General features: G+C 49.7%; 1 protein-coding gene across 3 annotated transcripts in view; it reads right to left on the bottom strand.

Moving 5' to 3' along the window:
• Nucleotides 1-23,036, bottom strand: part of gsg1l (gsg1-like) — a 598,964-nt gene that overhangs the window by 385,875 nt on the left and 190,053 nt on the right. The window lies entirely within an intron of this gene.

Below are 23,036 nucleotides of genomic sequence, written 5' to 3'. Positions count from 1 at the left end.
CGGGAGAGGGGTGTTCACTCCGCGAGAGAGTGTTCACTCCGCGAGAGAGATGTTCACTCCGCGAGAGAGGTGTTCACTCCGCGAGAGAGTGTTCACTCTGTGAGAGAGTGTTCACTGCAGGAGAGGGGTGTTCACTCCGGGAGAGAGGTGTTCTTCTGGGAGAGGGTTGTTCATTACGGGAGAGGGGGGTTAATTCCGGGAGAGGGTGGTTCACTCCGAAAGAGAGGTGTTCACTCCGAAAGAGAGGTGTTCACTCCGGGAGAGGGGTGTTCATTCGGGGAGAGGGGTGTTCACTCCGGGAGAGAGGTGTTCTCTCCGGGAGAGAGGTATTCACTCCAGGAGATGTGGGTTCACTCCAGGAAAGGTGTGTTCATTCCGGGAGAGGGGTGTTCACTCCAGGAGAGAGATGTTCACTCCGGGAGTGGTGTGTTCACTCCAGGAGAGGTGTGTTCAGTCTGGGAGAGGGGTGTTCACTCCGGGAGAGGGGTGTTCACTCTGGGAGAGGAATGTTCACTCCGGGAGAGGTGTTCACTCCGGAAGAAGGGTGTTCACTCCGGGAGATAGGCGTTCACTCCGGGACAGGGGTGTTCACTCCGGGAAAGAGGTGTTCACTCCGGGAGAGAGGTATTCACTCCAGGAGTGGGCGGTTCACTCCAGCAGAGAGGTGTTCACTGCGGGAGAGGGGTGTTCACTGCGGGAGAGGGATGTTCACTCCGGGAGAGAGGTATTCACTCCGGGAGAGAGGTACTCACTCCGGGAGTGGGGTGTTCACTCCGGGAGATGGATGTTCACTCCGGGAGAGGGGTATTCACTCCGGGAAAGAGGTGTTCACTCCGGGAGAGAGGTATTCCCTCCGGGAGAGGGGTGTTCATTCCGGGAGAGGGGTATTCACTCCGGGAAAGAGGTATTCACTCCGGGAGAGAGGTATTCACTCTGGGAGAGGAGGGTTCATTCCGGGAGAGGTGGGTTCACTTGAAAGAGAGGTGTTTTCTCCGAAAGAGAGGTGTTCACTCCGGGAGAGGGAGGTTCACTCCGGGAGAGGGGTATTCACACCGGGACAGAGGTGTTAACTCTGGGAGAGGGGTGTTCACTCCGCGAGAGTGTGTTCACTCCGCGAGAGAGGTGTTCACTCCGGGAGAGGGGTGTTCACTCCGGGAGAGGGGTGTTCACTCCGGGAGAGGTGTTCACTCCGGAAGAAGGGTGTTCACTCCGGGAGATAGGCGTTCACTCCGGGACAGGGGCGTTCACTCCGGGAGAGGGGTGTTCACTCCGGGAGAGGGGTGTTCACTCCGGGAGGGGAGTGTTCACTCCGGGAAAGGGGTGTTCACTCCAGGAAAGGGGGTTTCATTCCGGGAGAGGGGGGTTCACTCCGAAAGAGAGGTGTTCACTCCGGGAGAGGGGCGTTCACTCCGGGAATGAGGTGTTCACTCCGGGAGAAGGGTGCTCACTCCGGGAGAGTAGTGTTCACTCCGGGCGAAGGGTCTTCACTCCGGGAGAGAGGTGTTCACTCCGTGAGAGAGGTGTTCACTCCGCGAGAGAGGTGTTCACTCCGCGAGAGAGTGTTCACTCCGCGAGAGAGTGTTCACTCCGTGAGAGAGTGTTCACTGCGGGAGAGGGGTGTTCACCCCGCGAGAGAGTGTTCACTCCGCGAGAGAGGTGTTCACTCCGCAAGAGAGTGTTCACTGCGGGAGAGGGGTGTTCACTCCGGGAGAGAGGTGTTCTTCTGGGAGAGGGTTGTTCATTACGGGAGAGGGGGGTTAATTCCGGGAGAGGGTGGTTCACTCCGAAAGGGAGGTGTTCACTCCGAAAGAGAGGTGTTCACTCCTGGAGAGGGGTGTTCACTCCTGGAGAGAGGTGTTCACTCCTGGAGAGAGGTGTTCACTCCGGGAGAGGGGCGTTCACTCCGGGAATGAGATGTTCACTCCGGGAGAAGGGTGCTCACTCCGGGAGAAAAGCGTTCACTCCGGGACAGGGGTGTTCATTCCGTGATAGGGTTGTTCACTCCAGGAGAGTAGTGTTCACTCCGGGAGAAGGGTGTTCACTCCGGGAGAGAGGTGTTCACTCCGCGAGAGAGTGTTCACTCCGTGAGAGAGTGTTCACTGCGGGAGAGGGGTGTTCACTCCGCGAGAGAGTGTTCACTCCGCGAGAGAGATGTTCACTCCGCGAGAGAGGTGTTCACTCCGCGAGAGAGTGTTCACTCTGTGAGAGAGTGTTCACTGCGGGAGAGGGGTGTTCACTCCGGGAGAGAGGTGTTCTTCTGGGAGAGGGTTGTTCATTACGGGAGAGGGGTGTTCACTCCGAAAGAGAGGTGTTCACTCCGAAAGAGAGGTGTTCACTCCGAAAGAGAGGTGTTCACTCCGAAAGAGAGGTGTTCACTCCGAAAGAGAGGTGTTCACTCCGGGAGAGGGGTGTTCATTCGGGGAGAGGGGTGTTCACTCCGGGAGAGAGGTGTTCTCTCCGGGAGAGAGGTATTCACTCCAGGAGAGGTGGGTTCACTCCAGGAAAGGTGTGTTCATTCCGGGAGAGGGGTGTTCACTCCAGGAGAGAGATGTTCACTCCGGGAGTGGTGTGTTCACTCCAGGAGATGGATGTTCACTCCGGGAGAGGGGTATTCACTCCGGGAAAGAGGTGTTCACTCCGGGAGAGAGGTATTCACTCCGGGAGAGGGGTGTTCATTCCGGGAGAGGGGTATTCACTCCGGGAAAGAGGTATTCACTCCGGGTGAGAGGTATTCACTCTGGGAGAGGAGGGTTCATTCCGGGAGAGGTGGGTTCACTTGAAAGAGAGGTGTTTTCTCCGAAAGAGAGGTGTTCACTCCGGGAGAGGGAGGTTCACTCCGGGAGAGGGGTATTCATACCGGGAGATAGGTGTTAACTCTGGGAGAGGGGTGTTCACTCTGAAAGAGAGGTGTCTTCACTCCGGGAGAGGGGTGTTCACTCCGGGAGAGGGGTGTTCACTCCGGGAGAGGGGGGTTCACTCCGGGAGAGGGGGGTTCACTCCGGGAGAGGGGGGTTCACTCCGGGAGAGGGGGGTTCACTCCGTGAGAGGGGGGTTCACTCCGGGAGAGAGGTATTCACTCCGTGAGTGGGGCGCTCACTCCGGGAGAGAGGTGTTCTCTCCGGGAGAAGGGTGGTCACTCTGGGAGAGGGGTGTTCATTCAGGGAGAGGGGTGTTCACACCGGGAGAGAGGTGTTCACTCTGGGAGAGGGGTATTCACTCCGGGAGAGGGGTGTTCACTCCGGGAGATGGGCGTTCACTCCCCGAGAGAGGGGTTCACTCCGTGACAGAGTGTTCACTCCGCGAGAGAGTGTTCACTGCGGGAGAGGGGTGTTCACTCCGGGAGAGAGGTGTGTTCACTCCGGGAGAGAGGTGTTCTTCTGGGAGAGGGGTGTTCATTCTCGGAGAATGGTGTTCACACCGGGAGAGAGCTGTTCACTCAGAAAGAGAGGTGTTCAATCCGGGAAAGGGAGGTCCACTCCGGGAGACGGGTATTCACAACGGGAGAGAGGTGTTCACTCCGGGAGAGAGGTATTCACTCCGGGAGAGAGGTGTTCACTCCGGGAGAAAGGTGTTCTTCTGGGAGAGGGTTGTTCACTACGGGAGAGGGGGCTTCATTCCGGGAGAGGGGTGTTCACTCCAGGTGAGGGGGGTTCACTCCGGGAGAGAGGTATTCACTCCGTGAGTGGGGCGCTCACTCCGGGAGAGAGGTGTTCTCTCCGGGAGAGGTGTGTTCATTCCGGGAGAGGGGTGTTCACTCCAGGAGAGAAATGTTCACTCCGGGAGTGGTGTGTTCACTCCAGGAGAGGTGTGTTCAGTCTGGGAGAGGGGTGTTCACTCCGGGAGATAGGCGTTCACTCCGGGACAGGGGTGTTCACTCCGGGACAGGGGTGTTCACTCCGGGAGAGGGGTGTTCACTCCGGGAGAGGAGTGTTCACTCTGGAAGAGGGGTGTTCACTCCAGGAAAGGGGGTTTCATTCCGAAAGAGAGGTGTTCACTCCGGGAGAGGGGCGTTCACTCCGGGAATGAGGTGTTCACTCCGGGAGAAGGGTGCTCACTCCGGGAGAAAAGCGTTCACTCCGGGACAGGGGTGTTCATTCCGTGAGAGGGTTGCTCACTCCAGGAGAGTAGTGTTCACTCCGGGAGAAGTGTGTTCACTCCGGGAGAGAGGTGTTCACTCCGGGAGAGAGGTGTTCACTCCGGGAGAGAGTGTTCACTGCGGGAGAGGGGTGTTCACTCCGCGAGAGAGTGTTCACTCCGCGAGAGAGGTGTTCACTCCGCGAGAGAGTGTTCACTGCGGGAGAGCGGTGTTCACTCCGGGGGAGAGGTGTTCTTCTGGGAGAGGGTTGTTCATTACGGGAGAGGGGGGTTAATTCCGGGAGAGGGTGGTTCACTCCGAAAGAGAGGTGTTCACTCCGAAAGAGAGGTGTTCACTCCGGGAGAGGGGTGTTCACTCCTGGAGAGGGGTGTTCACTCCTGGAGAGGGGTGTTCACTCCGGGAGAGGGGCGTTCACTCCGGGAATGAGGTGTTCACTCCGGGAGAAGGGTGCTCACTCTGGGAGAAAAGCGTTCACTCCGGGACAGGGGTGTTCATTCCGTGAGAGGGTTGTTCACTCCAGGAGAGTAGTGTTCACTCCAGGAGAAGGGTGTTCACTCCGGGAGAGAGGTGTTCACTCCGCGAGAGAGGTGTTCACTCCGCGAGAGAGTGTTCACTCCGTGAGAGAGTGTTCACTGCGGGAGAGGGGTGTTCACTCCGCGAGAGAGTGTTCACTCCGCGAGAGAGGTGTTCACTCCGCGAGAGAGTGTTCACTCCGTGAGAGAGTGTTCACTGCGGGAGAGGGGTGTTCACTCCGGGAGAGAGGTGTTCTTCTGGGAGAGGGTTGTTCATTACGGGAGAGGGGGGTTAATTCCGGGAGAGGGTGGTTCACTCCGAAAGAGAGGTGTTCACTCCGGGAGAGGGGTGTTCATTCGGGGAGAGGGGTGTTCACTCCGGGAGAGAGGTGTTCTCTCCGGGAGAGAGGTATTCACTCCGGGAGAGGTGGGTTCACTCCAGGAAAGGTGTGTTCATTCCGGGAGAGGGGTGTTCACTCCAGGAGAGAGATGTTCACTCCGGGAGTGGTGTGTTCACTCCAGGAGAGGTGTGTTCAGTCTGGGAGAGGGGTGTTCACTCCAGGAGATGGGTGTTCACTCCGGGAGAGGGGTGTTCGCTCCGGGAGAGGTGTTCACTCCGGAAGAAGGGTGTTCACTCCGGGGGAGAGGTGTTCACTCCAGGACAGGGGTGTTCACTCCGGGAGAGGGGTGTTCACTCCGGGAGAGGAGTGTTCACTCCGGGAGAGGGGTGTTCACTCCAGGAAAGGGGGTTTCATTCCGGGAGAGGGGGGTTTACTCCGAAAGAGAGGTGTTCACTCCGAAAGAGAGGTGTTCACTCCGGGAGAGGGGCGTTCACTCCGGGAATGAGGTGTTCACTCCGGGAGAAGGGTGCTCACTCCGGGAGAAAAGCGTTCACTCCGGGACAGGGGTGTTCATTCCGTGAGAGGGTTGTTCACTCCAGGAGAGTAGTGTTCACTCCGGGAGAAGGGTGTTCACTCCGGGAGAGAGGTGTTCACTCCGCGAGAGAGGTGTTCACTCCGCGAGAGAGTGTTCACTCCGTGAGAGAGTGTTCACTGCGGGAGAGGGGTGTTCACTCCGGGAGAGAGGTGTTCTTCTGGGAGAGGGTTGTTCATTACGGGAGAGGGGGGTTAATTCCGGGAGAGGGTGGTTCACTCCGAAAGAGAGGTGTTCACTCCGAAAGAGAGGTGTTCACTCCGGGAGAGGGGTGTTCACTCCGGGAGAGGGGTGTTCACACCGGGAGAGGGGTGTTTACTCCGGGAGAGGGGTTTTCACTCCGGGAGAGGCTTGTTCACTCCGGGACTGAGGTGTTCACTCCGGCAGAGATGTTTTCACTCTGGGAGAGGGGTGTTCAGTCCGAGAGATGGGTTTTCAATCCGGGAGAGGGGTGTGCACTCCGGGAGAGATGTGTTCACTCCGGGAGAGATGTGTTCACTCCGGGAGAGATGTGTTCACTCCGGGACAGGGCTGTTCACTCTGGGAATGGGCTCTTTACTCCGGGAGTGGGGTGTTCACAAAGGAGAGGGGTGTTCACTCTGGGAGAGGTGTGTTTCTATATTTTATGTACATAAAGACAAAATAATACATACATGGGAGCAAATGAACACGATCTGAGTTTTGCATCTTGCTGAATACATTTATCCACACATTATTGTTGAGTATTTACCGTGCATGAATTAATTTTTAGTTCTCAGTATTTAGTCCATTATAAACTTCAGACATGGAAGCGAGAAAATGAGTCATGATCTTTCATCTGTACCTATAATATTGATTCTGTTTCTTTCTCACATTTTGTTGGCTGACCTGCTGATTCTTTCTGGAATTTTCTGTTTTGCTTTTTGCTTTCCAGTAACCGCAGTTTGGAGATCTACAGCACTGAAAAGACCCTTCAGCCCATCGGTCTGTACCAGTCAAAACAACCACCGAAATTGTCTAATCCCATTTTCTAGCACTTGGCTTTGTATGCCTTGTCATCACAAGAGCACATCAAAATACTTCTTAAATGTCTCTGCCTCCACCACCCTTTCAGGCAGTGAGATCCAAACTCCCACCACTCTTTGGGTGAAAATGTTTTTCCTCACATCCCCTCTAACCTCCTGCTCCTTACCTTAAATCTATGCCTCCTGGGCATTGATCCCTCCACCAAGGGGTAAAGTTTGTTCCTGTCTCCTCTATCTATGCCCCTCATAATTTTATTCATCTCTATCATGTCCTCCCTCAGTCTCCACTGCTTCAAGCATAACAACGCCAGTCTATCCAATCTCTCTTCATAACTAAAACTCTCCAGGCCAGGGAACATCCTGGTAAATCTCCTCTGCACCCTTTCCAAAGCTTTCTAATATTTTGAAAAATTGACTGCCCTCACTGAACTGTCACAACCCATTGCTTTCTTATTACTTTTTCTGAAATCAATACCTTAATTATCTTGCTTATTGAATTAATTTCATGTGTACAATGTACCCTTTCTGGACTAAATACATTTAACAATGTTACCTCAGAATTTCACAGAGTTAACAGAATTTCCCAGGACTAACTTGAAGGGAAAAGTCATTTCTGTCCTTTTTCTGTCCAAGAAATGATGCACCAAGTTTGAGATTGTGATGTCACCTGTCCTGGGAGCCACCCTGATAGGTACAAGTGATATAAATGTAGGCCAGCACCGCTGGTTCTCGGAATTTCACTCAATATGCTAAACCAAGAAATTTAAGGCACACTTGTGACCAAGATCTGGTGGATGAGGAGTCAAATTTGAACACCAAGATTTCAGAAAGTTCCAGTACTAATTAACCAAAGCAACACGGTAGCACAGTGGTCAGCTATGCTGCCTCCCTGCCGCCCTGGCTGCCTCACAGTGCCAGGGATCCGGGTTCAATTCTGACCTTGCGTGACTGTGCGGAGTTTACGCGACCTCCCCACGTCTGCGTGGGTTTCCTCGTGGTCCCCTGGTTTCCTCCCACAGTCCAAAGATGTGCAGGTTATGTGAATTGGCCATGATAAATTGCCCCTAAGTGTCCAAAGATGTGCTGGTTAGGTGGGGTTATGGGGATAGGTAATGTGGATGGGGTGTGGGCCTTGGTAGGCTTCTCTTTCAGAGGGTCAGTGTAGACTTGATGGGCTGAATGTTCTCCTTCTGCCCTGTAGGGATTCTATGGTATTTGGCAGGTGTTATCCTGTTTCTCCTTTCTAGATAGTGTGGAATCACAGTGATATGTGTCCCCAAATTCAGTGAGAGTTTCAGTCGACATCTCTGACTCTTCTAATGCACTATGTCATTTCAACAATTTCCACTCTCTTGGCCAGAAGCACCTCCTCTTGATGATGGGTGCCCAATCTCTCTATCTCTTATCCACCACTGGGACATTCTGAGGTCCCTCCACTTCTTCATTGAACAGAGGCTTAACCAGCCCCCATACACCCTCCTCCACTTGCCTGAACTAGTCCTCTGAACAATTTCTTTATCTCCTCTTTCCTCACTGCCCAAGATCACAAACACTCCTTCCAGGTGAAGCAAAAGTTTGCTTGTACCTTTTTCAATTGTGTCCACTGTGTGTTCGTGTTCACAATGCGGCCTCTGATCATTTGTCATTTCAATTCACCATCCTGCTCACACTCTCACATGCCCGTCCTTGCTGTTCCAGTGAAGCCCAATGCAAACTGGAGGAACAGCACATCATCTTCTGATTAGGCACATTGAAGCCTTCTCGACTCGATGCTGAGTTCAACAATTTCCGACCATGAGCTCTGTTTGTTATGTGTAGGCCTGCATCTTATTTTTCTTGTTTCTGATTTTTGATAGAGCTGTTCAATATTCTGCCAGTCACACTCACTCTGGGCAAATCTCTTTGCTAAAATTATTACTATTCCTTTTGTCTTTTGCACCACAACATCTTTGGTATTTAATCTCTCCCGTCCACTACCCTATCCCAGACTTTCCCTTTAGTTATTCCTCTCGCCTACCTCTTTTAACAGCACATTACCACCACCTCCTTCAGTGTCTACCCTCTCAGGTCTGAAGAATAGTCATATTCCACCAGGAACATTAACTTTGTTTCTCACATTAGAGTTGCTCTATTTTTCTTGCAATTTGTGTTTTTATTTGAAGTCTCCGGCACCTGCAGTGTGTTGCTTTTGTTTGACAGTTTTAGAGGGTCAGGTATGTGAAATCCGATGGGCATACATTAATGTGTTAACATTATTATGGAGGAGAAGCAGTTAGGGAGAATGGCTGAAAGGAGAGTGAGGCAGCTAACAAGAAGGAAACACTTCATTGTATCAGCCCTGCTTTTATGTTGAAGGTGATAGTGAGAATAACTCACCTTTATTTCAAAATGAGTCAGTCTGTAACTTCCAGATTATGCACATGTGTAATTAAACTTAGGTTCAGAAGTTGTAGTTTGAGTTCCCCTGTTCTCCAATAGATTGATCGATCATAGTACCTTGTTGATAGACTTGGCATTAAAATCTATGTAAGGTCATGAAGTTGCATTATTCAATCACTAGTTACCCAATAAATAAGATAGGGAAAGCTAGGGCTGGCACATTCAAGTATAAGTGCTGAGTTCCATGACTTTGTATCCAAAGTAATCTACTCTGGGAAGCTGACACAGTTCATCCTAATGGTTCCTTTGTGACATGTGATGCAACCTTATTAACATGTCCACTTCCTCATGGATCGATCATGATCAATCTACCAACCCTTCACTGTCGCTGGATCAAATTCCTGGAATTCCTTCCCTCACAGGACAGTGGATGTAGCTACACCACATGGACTGCATCAGTTCAAGTAGGTAGCTCAGCACCACCTTCTCAAGGACAATTAGGGATGGGCAATACATGCTGGCATAGATTGCGACGGCCATACCCCATGAAAGAGTAAAACAAATCAGACAGGGAAGACCTGAGGTCCAAACAATTACATGTTATCTGGATCTTATTTATCATCGTCACATTCCATGAAGGCAACTTTCCTTCTCTTTTGTCCTTTTCTTCATCCTTTTCCCCCATTAAAGTGCTGTTAAAGTGCTGGAAGGGATTTTAAAGTTCTTCACATAACTCATATGTGACAGGAATTTCATCTGAACTTTCTTGTTTTGTCTCTTCACCCTCAGCAGGAATCCCTTGGAAACAACATTTGCATCAAACTTCTGACAATCGCTGTGGCAGGAGAAATGCCTGATTAAGCCGTGAGATCCCAAATTAGTGCATCCTCCTGTCCGAGAATGCAATGTTTCAGATGCAGCTTTTCATTTTATTGGGCAGTGCAGATGTAAGGATACAGAGAGTGGACAGCCTATACCTTGTGGGCCCTGGTCAGGTCAATGAACCTGTTCTCAGTGAGCTTCCTCCCCTGAAGGCCCAGCTGTCACGCCTTCCATTGCTGTAATTCTCAGAAGGATTTGGAGGCTGTTCTGATTGACGTAGAGTTTTTTGGGTTATGATATCTTGCCATAGTCTCACTTCTTTGGCTGACTGGTCCAGCACTGAGGGGCAGCATGGTGGCATTGTGGATAGCACAATTGCTTCACAGCTCCAGGGTCCCGGGTTCGATTCCGGCTTGGGTCACTGTCTGTGCGGAGTCTGCACGTTCTCCCAGTGTGTGCGTGGGTTTCCTCCGGGTGCTCCGGTATCCTCCCACAGTCCAAAGATGTGCAGGTGCGGTGGATTGGCCATGATAAAGTGCTCTTAGTGTCCAAAATTGCCCTTAGTGTTGGGTGGGGTAACTGGGTTATGGGGGATAGGGTGGAGGTGTTGACCTTGGGTAGGGTGCTCTTTCCAAGAGCCGGTGCAGACTCGATGGGCCGAATGGCATACTTCTGCACTGTCAATTCTATGATCTATACTCCAGCGAACGATGTTGAAAAGTGAGACAAAAATCGCACATGGAATAATAGAATTATCGAATAATACAACACACAGAAGCAGGCAATTCATCTCATTGTGCCTTTGTCAGTTCTTTGAGCACACCCCTGCTCTAACTGCCTAGCAATGCGGTTTTTATCTAATTCCTTTTCGGATGTTACTATTGATCCTGCTTCAGAATCTACTTTCTACTTTCAGACATCACCCCTCTGGTTGTGTATTCTTTTCTTACATTGAAATCCTTAGATTACTAAATATTTTGCCACTGAAATAATAATTTATCCCTAATTAATCAGTCAAGCGCTCTCATCATTTTGATCACCGATATTAAATCTTCACCTTAACCTGTTCAAAGGAGAACAATCGCAGTTTCTGTCACTTCTTCACATAAACAAAGCCCCTGATCCTTTGAACTACTTTAATAAATTTCTTCTGCATTCTCTGCAGTCAATTCACATCTGTACTCCAGGATTCAAAGAACAAAGAACAAAGAAAAGAACAGCACAGGAACAGGCCCTTCGGCCCTCCAAGCCTGCGCCGACCATGCTGCCCATCTAAACTAAAATTTTCCACACTTCTGGGGTCCGTATCCCTCTATTCCGATCCTATTCATGTATTTGTCAAGATGCCCCTTAAACATCACTATCGTACCCAGTTCCACCACCTCCTCCGGCAGCGAGTTCCACTACCCTCTGTTTAAAAAACTTGCCTCGTACATCACCTCTAAACCTTGCCCTCGCACCTTAAACCTATGCCCCCGAGTGATTGACCCCTCAACCCTGGGAAAAAGCCTCTGACTATCCACTCTGTCTAGGCCCCTCATAATTTTGTAGACCTCTATCAGGTTGCCCCTCACCCTCCTTCGTTCCAGTGTGAACAAACAAGTTTATTCAACCTATCCTCATAGCTAATGCCCTCCATACCAGGCAACATACTGTTAAATATCTTCTGTACCCTGTCTAAAGCCTCCACATCCTTCAGGTAGTGTGGTGACCAGAATTGAACGCTATACTCCAAGTGTGGCCTAACTAAGGTTCTATACAGCTGCAACATGACTTGCCAATTTTTATATTCAATGCCCCGGCCAATGAAGGCAAGCATGCCGTATGCCTTTTTGACTACCTTCTCCACCTGTGTTGCCAGTTTCAGTGACCTGTGGACCTGTACACCTAGATCTCTCTGACTGTCTCTGATTAGTAAGTTTGCAGACAAAGGTTGGTGGAATTGCGGATAGCGATGAGGACTGTCAGAGGATACAGCAGGATTTAGATTGTTTGGAGACTTAGGCGGAGAGATGGCAGATGGATTTCGGCGGCGTGAGAGCAGCTGGTTAGTCAGTTTCAGCGGGAGCATTGCGGAAGGAGGTTGCTGGGAGGTAAGTCAACCTTTAAAAGCACTTCTCTTTGCAGGGGCAGGCCAGTCGATTTCGGCGGTGTGAGAGCAGCTGGTTAGTCAGTTTCAGCGGGAGCATTGCGGAAGGAGGTTGCTGGGAGGTAAGTCAACCTTTAAAAGCACTTCTCTTTGCAGGGGCAGGCCAGTCGATTTCGGCGGCGAGAGAGCAGCTGGTTAGTCAGTTTCAGCGGGAGCATTGCGGAAGGAGGTTGCTGGGAGGTAAGTCAACCTTTAAAAGCACTTCTCTTTGCAGGGGCAGGCCAGTCGATTTCGGCAGTGTGAGAGCAGCTGGTTAGTCAGTTTCAGCGGGAGCATTGCGGAAGGAGGTTGCTGGGAGGTAAGTCAACCTTTAAAAGCACTTCTCTTTGCAGGGGCAGGCCAGTCGATTTCGGCGGTGTGAGAGCAGCTGGTTAGTCAGTTTCAGCGGGAGCATTGCGGAAGGAGGTTGCTGGGAGGTAAGTCAACCTTTAAAAGCACTTCTCTTTGCAGGGGCAGGCCAGTCGATTTCGGCGGCGAGAGAGCAGCTGGTTAGTCAGTTTCAGCGGGAGCATTGCGGAAGGAGGTTGCTGGGAGGTAAGTCAACCTTTAAAAGCACTTCTCTTTGCAGGGGCAGGCCAGTCGATTTCGGCGGCGAGAGAGCAGCTGGTTAGTCAGTTTCAGCGGGAGCATTGCGGAAGGAGGTTGCTGGGAGGTAAGTCAACCTTTAAAAGCACTTCTCTTTGCAGGGGCAGGCCAGTCGATTTTGGCGGGAGTGGAGCTGGCTGGTTGGTCAATTTCAGCAGGAGCTGAGAATTTTTCTTTTTTTTTTAAATTAGTTTTTTAGGCGGGATCAGGAAGTCGACCCGCGGACCTCTGGGAAGACCCTCCCAATAAATTCTGGTGGAGAGGAAACCCGAGACACTACACGTGTAGTGTCTCCCACCCGCCCTCCTCCTCTAACCGAATAATAAAACCCATTGGTCTGAGGTAAGTACCATATTTTTATTATATTATTATTATTTTTTATAAAAATTTAATTTAGTTGTTAGCCAGATCTTGGTAGAAAGTTAGAGGAATGGCAGGGAAGGGAGTGCAATGTTCCTCCTGCAGGATGTTTGAGGTGAGGGATGCAGTTAGTGTCCCTGCTGATTTTACCTGCAGGAAGTGCTGCCATCTCCAGCTCCTCCAAGACCGAGTTAGGGAACTGGAGCTGGAGTTGGAAGAACTTCGGATCATTCGGGAGGCAGAAGGGGTCATAGATAGCAGCTTCAGGGAATTAGTTACACCAAAGATTGGAGATAGGTGGGTAACTGTAAGAGGGACTGGGAAAAAACAGTCAGTGCAGGGATCCCCTGCGGTCGTTCCCCTGAGAAACAAGTATACCGCTTTGGATACTTGTGGGGGGGACGACTTACCAGGGGAAAGCCATGGGGTACGGGCCTCTGGCACGGAGTCTGTCCCTGTTGCTCAGAAGGGAAGGGGGGAGAGGAGCAGAGCATTAGTAATTGGGGACTCTATAGTCAGGGGCACAGATAGGAGATTTTGTGGGAGCGTGAGAGACTCACGTTTGGTATGTTGCCTCCCAGGTGCAAGGGTACGTGATGTCTCGGATCGTGTTTTCCGGGTCCTTAGGGGGGAGGGGGAGCAGCCCCAAGTCGTGGTCCACATTGGCACCAACGACATAGGTAGGAAAGGGGACAAGGATGTCAGGCAGGCTTTCAGGGAGCTAGGATGGAAGCTCAGAACTAGAACAAACAGAGTTGTTATCTCTGGGTTGTTGCCCGTGCCACGTGATAGTGAGATGAGGAATAGGGAGAGAGAGCATTTAAACACGTGGCTACAGGGATGGTGCAGGCGGGAGGGTTTCAGATTTTTGGATAACTGGGGCTCTTTCTGGGGAAGGTGGGACCTCTACAGACAGGATGGTCTACATCTGAACCTGAGGGGCACAAATATCCTGGGGGGGAGATTTGTTAGTGCTCTTTGGGGGGGTTTAAACTAATGCAGCAGGGGCATGGGAACCTGGATTGTAGTTTTAGGGTAAGGGGGAATGAGAGTACAGAGGTCAGGAGCACAGATTTGACGTCGCAGGAGGGGGCCAGCGTTCAGGTAGGTGGTTTGAAGTGTGTCTACTTCAATGCCAGGAGTATACGAAACAAGGTAGGGGAACTGGCAGCGTGGGTTGGTACCTGGGACTTCGATGTTGTGGCCATTTCGGAGACATGGATAGAGCAGGGACAGGAATGGATGTTGCAGGTTCCGGGGTTTAGGTGTTTTAGTAAGCTCAGAGAAGGAGGCAAAAGAGGGGGAGGTGTGGCGCTGCTAGTCAAGAGCAGTATTACGGTGGCGGAGAGGATGCTAGATGGGGACTCTTCTTCCGAGGTAGTATTGGCTGAAGTTAGAAACAGGAAAGGAGAGGTCACCCTGTTGGGAGTTTTTTATAGGCCTCCTAATAGTTCTAGGGATGTAGAGGAAAGGATGGCGAAGATGATTCTGGATATGAGCGAAAGTAACAGGGTAGTTATTATGGGAGACTTTAACTTTCCAAATATTGACTGGAAAAGATATAGTTCGAGTACAATAGATGGGTCGTTTTTTGTACAGTGTGTGCAGGAGGGTTTCCTGAAACAATATGTTGACAGGCCAACAAGAGGCGAGGCCACGTTGGATTTGGTTTTGGGTAATGAACCAGGCCAGGTGTTGGATTTGGAGGTAGGAGAGCACTTTGGGGACAGTGACCACAATTCGGTGACGTTTACGTTAATGATGGAAAGGGATAAGTATACACCGCAGGGCAAGAGTTATAGCTGGGGGAAGGGCAATTATGATGCCATTAGACGTGACTTGGGGGGGATAAGGTGGAGAAGTAGGCTGCAAGTGTTGGGCACACTGGATAAGTGGGGCTTGTTCAAGGATCAGCTACTGCGTGTTCTTGATAAGTATGTACCGGTCAGACAGGGAGGAAGGCGTCGAGCGAGGGAACCGTGGTTTACCAAGGAAGTGGAATCTCTTGTTAAGAGGAAGAAGAAGGCCTATGTGAAGATGAAGTGTGAAGTTTCGGTTGGGGCGATGGATAGTTACAAGGTAGCGAGGAAGGATCTAAAGAGAGAGCTAAGACGAGCAAGGAGGGGACATGAGAAGTATTTGGCAGGAAGGATCAAGGAAAACCCAAAAGCTTTCTATAGGTATGTCAGGAATAAGCGAATGACTAGGGAAAGAGTAGGACCAGTCAAGGACAGGGATGGGAAATTGTGTGTGGAGTCTGAAGAGATAGGCGAGATACTAAATGAATATTTTTCGTCAGTGTTCACTCAGGAAAAAGATAATGTTGTGGAGGAGAATACTGAGCCCCAGGCTAATAGAATAGATGGCATTGAGGTACGTAGGGAAGAGGTGTTGGCAATTCTGGACAGGCTGAAAATAGATAAGTCCCCGGGACCTGATGGGATTTATCCTAGGATTCTATGGGAGGCCAGGGAAGAGATTGCTGGACCTTTGGCTTTGATTTTTATGTCATCATTGGCTACAGGAATAGTGCCAGAGGACTGGAGGACAGCAAATGTGGTCCCTTTGTTCAAAAAGGGGAGCAGAGACAACCCCGGCAACTATAGACCGGTGAGCCTCACGTCTGTAGTGGGTAAAGTCTTGGAGGGGATTATAAGGGACAAGATTTATAATCATCTAGATAGGAATAATATGATCAGGGATAGTCAGCATGGCTTTGTGAAGGGTAGGTCATGCCTCACAAACCTTATTGAGTTCTTTGAGAAGGTGACTGAACAGGTAGACGAGGGTAGAGCAGTTGATGTGGTGTATATGGATTTCAGCAAAGCGTTTGATAAGGTTCCCCACGGTAGGCTATTGCAAAAAATACGGAGGCTGGGGATTGAGGGTGATTTAGAGATGTGGATCAGAAATTGGCTAGCTGAAAGAAGACAGAGGGTGGTGGTTGATGGGAAATGTTCAGAATGGAGTATAGTCACAAGTGGAGTACCACAAGGATCTGTTCTGGGGCCGTTGCTGTTTGTCATTTTTATCAATGACCTAGAGGAAGGCGCAGAAGGGTGGGTGAGTAAATTTGCAGACGATACTAAAGTTGGTGGTGTTGTCGATAGTGTGGAAGGACGTAGCAGGTTACAGAGGGATATAGATAAGCTGCAGAGCTGGGCTGAGAGGTGGCAAATGGAGTTTAATGTAGATAAGTGTGAGGTGATTCACTTTGGAAGGAATAACAGGAATGCGGAATATTTGGCTAATGGTAAAGTTCTTGAAAGTGTGGATGAGCAGAGGGATCTAGGTGTCCATGTACATAGATCCCTGAAAGTTGCCACCCAGGTTGATAGGGTTGTGAAGAAGGCCTATGGAGTGTTGGCCTTTATTGGTAGAGGGATTGAGTTCCGGAGTCGGGAGGTCATGTTGCAGCTGTACAGAACTCTGGTACGGCCGCATTTGGAGTATTGCGTACAGTTCTGGTCACCGCATTATAGGAAGGACGTGGAGGCTTTGGAGCGGGTGCAGAGGAGATTTACCAGAATGTTGCCTGGTATGGAGCGAAAATCTTATGAGGAAAGGCTGACGGACTTGAGGTTGTTTTCGTTGGAGAGAAGAAGGTTAAGAGGAGACTTAATAGAGGCATACAAAATGATCAGGGGGTTGGATAGGGTGGACAGTGAGAGCCTTCTCCCGCGGATGGATATGGCTGGCACGAGGGGACATAACTTTAAACTGAGGGGTAATAGATATAGGACAGAGGTCAGAGGTAGGTTCTTTACGCAAAGAGTAGTGAGACCGTGGAATGCCCTACCTGCTACAGTAGTGAACTCGCCAACATTGAGGGCATTTAAAAGTTTATTGGATAAACATATGGATGATAATGGCATAGTGTAGGTTAGATGGCTTTTGTTTCGGTGCAACATCGTGGGCCGAAGGGCCTGTACTGCGCTGTATTGTTCTATGTTCTATGTTCTATGGAGTTTAATCCGGACAAATGTGAGGTAATGCATTTTGGAAGGTCTAATGCAGGTAGGGAATATACAGTAAATGGTAGAACCCTCAAGAGTATTGAAAGTCAAAGAGATCTAGGAGTACAGGTCCACAGGTCATTGAAAGGGGCAACACAGGTGGAGAAGGTAGTCAAGAAGGCATACGGCATGCTTGCCTTCATTGGCCGGGGCATTGAGTATAAGAATTGGCAAGTCATGTTGCAGCTGTATAGAACCTTAGTTAGGCCACACTTGGAGTATAGTGTTCAATTCTGGTCGCCACACTACCAGAAGGATGTGGAGGCTTTAGAGAGGGTGCAGAAGAGATTTACCAGAATGTTGCCTGGTATGGAGGGCATTAGCTATGAGGAGCGGTTGAATAAACTCGGTTTGTTCTCACTGAAACGAAGGAGGTTGAGGGGAGACCTGATAGAGGTCTACAAAATTATGAGGGGCATAGACAGAGTGGATAGTCAGAGGCTTTTCCCCAGGGTAGAGGGGTCAATTACTAGGGAGCATAGGTTTAAGGTGAGAGGGGCACGGTTTAGAGTAGATGTACGAGGCAACTTTTTTACGCACAGGGTAGTGGGTGCCTGGAACTCGCTACCGGAGGAGGTAGTGGAAGCAGGGACGATAGTGACATTTAAGGGGCATCTTGACAAATACAAGGGGACATAAATTTAAGGTGAAAGGTGGAAGATATAGGAGGGATATCAGAGGTAGGTTCTTTACCCAGAGAGTAGTGGGGGCATGGAATGCACTGCCTGTGGAAGTAGTTGAGTCGGGAACATTAGGGACCTTCAAGCAGCTATTGGATAGGTACATGGATTAAGGTAAAATGATATAGTGTAGATTTATTTGTTCTCAAGGGCAGCACGGTAGCATTGTGGATAGCACAATTGCGTCACAGCTCCAGGGTCCCAGATTCGATTACGGCTTCGGTCACTGTCTGTGCGGAGTCTGCACGTCCTTCCCGTGTCTGCGTGGGTTTCCTCCGGATGCTCCGGTTTCCTCCCACAGTCCAAAGATGTGCGGGTTAGGTGAATTAGCCAATAATAAATTGCCCTTAATGTCCAAATTGCCTTTGGTGTTGGGTGGAGGTGTTGAGTTTGGGTAGGGTGCTCTTTCCAAGAGCCGGTGCAGACTCAAAGGGCCGAGTGGCCTCCTTCTGCACTGTAAATTCAATGATAATCTATGATTAATCTAGGACAAAGGTTCGGCACAACATCGTGGGCCGAAGGGCCTGTTCTGTGCTGTATTTTCTATGTTGTATGTTCTATGTTCTATGAATAGGATGGGAATAGAGGGACCCAGGAAGTGTAGAAGATTGTAGTTTAGTCGGGCAGCATGGTCGGCACGGGCTTGGAGGGCCGAAGGGCCTGTTCCTGTGCTGTACATTTCTTTGTTCTTGTTGTTTGTTGTCAATACTCTTGAGGGTTCGACCATTCACTGTATATTCCCTACCTGTATTAGACCTCCAAAATGCATTACCTCACATTTTTCCGGATTAAACTCCATCTGCCATCTCACCTCCCAAGTCTCCAAACAATCTAAATCCTGCTGTATCCTCTGACAGTCCTCATCGCTATCCGTAATTCCATCAACCTTTGTGTCGTCCGCAAACTTACTAATCAGACCAATTACATTTTCCTCCAAATCATTTATTTTTACTACGAACAGCAAAGGTCGCAGCACTGATCCCTGCGGAACACCACTACTTACAGCCCTCCAATCAGAAAAGCACTCTCTGCCTTCTAAGACCTAGCCAGTTCTGTATCCATCTTGCCAGCTCACCTCTGATCCCATGTAACTTCACCTTTTGTACCTTGTCAAAGGCCTTACTGAAGTCCATATAGGCAACATCCACTGCCCTGCCTGTATCAATCATCTTTGTGGCCTCCTCGAAAAACTCTATCAAGTTAGTGAGTCACGACCTCCCCTTCACAAAACCGTGCTGCCTCTCGCTAATACGTCCACTTGCTTCCCAGTAGATCCTGTCTCGAAGAATTCTCTCCAGTAATTTCTCTGCCACTAACGTAAGGCTCACCGGCCTGTAGTTCCCTGGATTACCCTTCTTAAACAAAGGGACAACATTGGCTACTCCCTTGTCTGGGACATCACCTGAAGACAGTGAGGATCCAAAGATTTCTGTCAAGGCCTCAGCAATTTCCTCTCCAGCCTCCTTCAGTATTCTAGGGTAGGTCCCATCAGGCCCTGGGGACTTCTTGACCTTTATATTTTTCAAGGCGCCCAACACCTCGTCTTTTTGGATCTCAATGTGACCCAGGCTATCTACACACCCTCCTCCAGACTCAACATCCACCAATTCCTTCTCTTTGGTGAATACTGATGCAAAGTACTCATTTAGTACCTCACCCATTTCCTCTGGCTCCACACATAGTTTCCCTCCCCTGTCCTTCAGTGGGCCAACCCTTTCCCTGGCTACCCTCTTGCTTTTTATGTACGTGTAAAAAGCCTTGGGATTTTCCTTAACCCTATTTGCCAATGACGTTTCGTGACCCCTTTTAGCCCTCCTGACTCCTTGATTAACCCTCAACCATCCGCCCCCAATCTATGTTCTTCAGTTCCCACCTAATATTGTTATAATTAGCCTTCCCCCAATTTAGCACATTCACCCTTGGACCACTCTTATCCTTGTCCAACAGCACTTTAAAACTTACTGAATTGTGGTCACTGTTCCCGAAATGCTCCCCTTCTGAAACTTCTAACACTTGGCCAGGCTCATTCCCCAATACCAGGTCCAGTACAGCCCCTTCCCTAGTTACTATCTGCATATTATTTTAAGAAGCCCTCCTGGATGCTCCTTACAAAGTCTGCCCTGTGCAAGCCATTAGCACTAAGTGAGTCACAGTCAATATTGGGGAAGCTAAAGTCTCCCATCACAACAACCCTGCTGTTTTTGCTCCTTTCCAAAATCTGTCTACCTATCTGCTCCTCTATCTCCCATTCGCTGTTGGGAGGCCTGCAGTAAACCCCCAGCATTGTGACATTCTTATTCCTGATCTCTACCCATATCGCCTCGCTTCCCTCTTGAGTTCTCTTCCCGCTGTGATATTCTCCCGAACCAGTAGCGCAACTCCTCCACCCCTTTTACAGAATTGTGCAGAATAATACAAAATGCTCCAGGTGAGGCCTAACTAGTGATCTATAAATTGCAGCATGGCATCCTTACTTTTGGACACTATTCCTCTAGGCTAAGGAACCCATATGTTTTTTAACAATCTTATCAACCTGTCATGATTTGTGTATGCAGATACCCTCATCTCTCTGTTCCTACACCAACCTGAAAATAGGTTTATTTTATATTGCCTCCCCTTATCATTCCCACCAAAATACATCACTTTGCACTTCTCTGCACTAAACCTAGGATGGGGTTCTCCCATCCTGTCCACAGCGGGTTTGTGGCGGAAGGGGGGTGGGGGAGGGGAGAATCTCAGCCAAATAGTATGAAACCCCCTGGCATTAAATCCCGTTGCAGTTCTCCTAATTGCGAGTTAATGGCGAGCCGGCCATCCCATTGCCTGATGATGTGAACGCCATTTGCATTCCGTAAATATTCATTAGGGCAGCACGGTAGCATTGTGGATAGCACAATTGCTTCACAGCTCCAGGGTCCCAGGTTCGATTCCTGCTTGGGTCACTGTCTGTGCGGAGTCTGCACATCCTCCCCGTGTGCGCGTGGGTTTCCTCCGGGTGCTCCGGTTTCCTCCCACAGTCCAAAGATGTGCAGGTTAGGTGGATTGGCCATGATAAATTGCCCTTACTGTCCAAAATTGCCCTTAGTGTTGGGTGGGGTTACTGGGTTATGGGGACAGGGTGGAGGTGTTAACCTTGGGTAGGGTGCTCTTTCCAAGAGCTGGTGCAGACTCGATGGGCCGAATGGCCTCCTTCTGCACTGTAAATTCTATGTAAATTACAACAGCTGCCCGCCGGAATCCCATCTATCCTTCCAATCTTACATTTTTTTAAAATTCGCCCATGGGACTTCACATATAGGCCAGGCCAGGTAAGGACGGCAGATTTCCTTCGCTGAAGGACATGAGTGAAGTTTTTACGGTGGGTTTTTACAAAAATCGACAATGGTTTCATGATCATCACTGGGCTTTTAATACTAATTTTTATTGAATTCAAATTTAACCATCTGCAATGGTAGGATTTGAACCTGGGACCCAGAGTACTTCGAGTCTCTGGATTACTAGTCCAGTGAAAATACTACTGTGCCACTGCCTCCCCATCACGCCAGCAGGAAATTATATCAGTCTCAAACCTGATTGAAATGAAATGAAAATCGCTTATTGTCACAAGAAGGCTTCAAATGAAGTTACTGTGAAAAGCCCCTAGTCACCACATTCCGCCGCCTGTTCAGGGAGGCTGGTACGGGAATTGAACCGTGCTGCTGGCCTGCCTTGGTCTGCTTTCAAAGCCAGCGATTTAACCCTGTGATAAAGAGTGGTGTGCACAAGGTGGTCCTCAGATCACCAGAGACTTTGGCGGTGAGTACAACAGCTTTCTGCTACAGCTCTGCGCTGTTCCTGATGCGCTGGGGGACACCGGTTCCTGCCTCCATCTTCCTACTGAGCTGGTCTTCATGGAGAGCATTGTGTGGCTAGACCCATAGACCTCCTGTGCCACCATCTCAGTTGAGTTCTGTGCCTGGGGTTGGGGAGTACTGGGGTCTCCTTCCCTCTGGTGCCACTCATCAGTGTCTATGTAGACAGGACTGTACTGCGGGACTCTTGCAGCCACCGTAACAAAGGTTTGAAGCTCAACTGGGGGTTGTGGTGTCCTTTGTGTTGCTTATTTAGGATGGCTGGCACAGTGTTCCACAAAGGCCACAGTATAGCTTTTACTTAAACAAAGCTATGATTTTATTTACACGACCAAACTGGGTTTCGACACTTAGTCCTTTAGAATACAGAACTGATCAATAACATCCAACTACACTCATCTACTGCTAATCTCACTACTGGTATAAACTATAATCTAATCTTCTGACACCAACTGCTCTTATGACCTTCCCAAGCTGTCTCCTGCATACACTCCTCCCCTAAGGTCTGGCATCACTGCTTTCTCGAGTTGTATCTGCAGCTCCCTCTAGTGGCTACTTGTATACTACATTAACCCTTGTAATGCTGATAGTTATGATAATACCACAGGGGTGGAGTGTGAGGTGAGACTGGGGATGGGTGGGGGGGGAGAGCTGCTGACAAAAACAAAGGGGGCAAAGTGGAAGGGAGGGTGGAGTGAAGGGTGAGGGCTCTCAATGACACAAAGGTACACATTGTATTCTTCTCTTTGATGTTTTAGTGTGAGTCATCCTAAAGTCTGTATAAAAGACAGACAGAAAGCGCACTTAGTAAGCATTGCGCTGGTCAAGGAGACACAGCCTGAGTGAGTGAGACACAGACAGAGTGAGAATTTGGTAATTTGGTGCAGTGAGGTAATTCGGTGAAGAGTGGGAGAAGGTGCTTTTTCCCGACTGTTTTGTTCTCTCTTTCTTCGGGCCTAATTTTGGGAGACGTTCGGAGGAGGAGGAGGAGCAGTCTCTGTGAGTATAAAAACCTAACGGTAACTTCCTGTTTTACAGGTTTTTTTTCTCCAAAAATGACGTCAGAGGGAAGCTGTGATCTGATTGGTTGACAGCAAATCTGCCCCCAATTTTTTTTTAAAACACAGCTAAACTCGTAAACTTAAATTAAACTAATTGATTAATTAGTGATGGCTGGTCAGGTGATGTGCTTGAGCTGCTGGATGTGGGAGCTGGCAGATTCCATTGCGAGCTGCAGCGACCACATCTGCAGTAAGTGTTGGCTGCTCGAAGAGCTCCGGCTCAGAGTTGATGAGCTGGAGTCTGAGCTTCAAACACTGAGGCACATCCGGGAGGGGGAGACTTACCTGGATACTGTGTTTCAGGGGGCAGTCACACCTGTCAGAGTAAGTAGTTTAAATCCTGCCAGTGGCCAGGGACAGTAGGGTGTGACTGCAAGTCAGGCAGGTAAAGGGAACCAGCAGTCAGGAACTCAGGAGCCTCGGCCCTTGACCCTGTCCAACAGGTACGAGGCACTTGCTCCCTGTGTGGATGGCGAACAGGGCTGCAGGAAGGATGAGTCAGCTGACCAAGGCACCATGGTTCAGCAGGCCATTCAAGGGGAGGGAGTAAATAGGCAAGTTGTAGTTGTAGGGGATTCTATTATCAGG

The sequence above is a fragment of the Scyliorhinus torazame genome, chromosome 17 (assembly GCF_047496885.1).
Source record: "Scyliorhinus torazame isolate Kashiwa2021f chromosome 17, sScyTor2.1, whole genome shotgun sequence".
Taxonomy (NCBI): Eukaryota; Metazoa; Chordata; class Chondrichthyes; order Carcharhiniformes; family Scyliorhinidae; genus Scyliorhinus; species Scyliorhinus torazame.
Note: the sequence above shows the minus strand (reverse complement) of the source record. Positions and strands in the feature narration are given on the sequence as shown.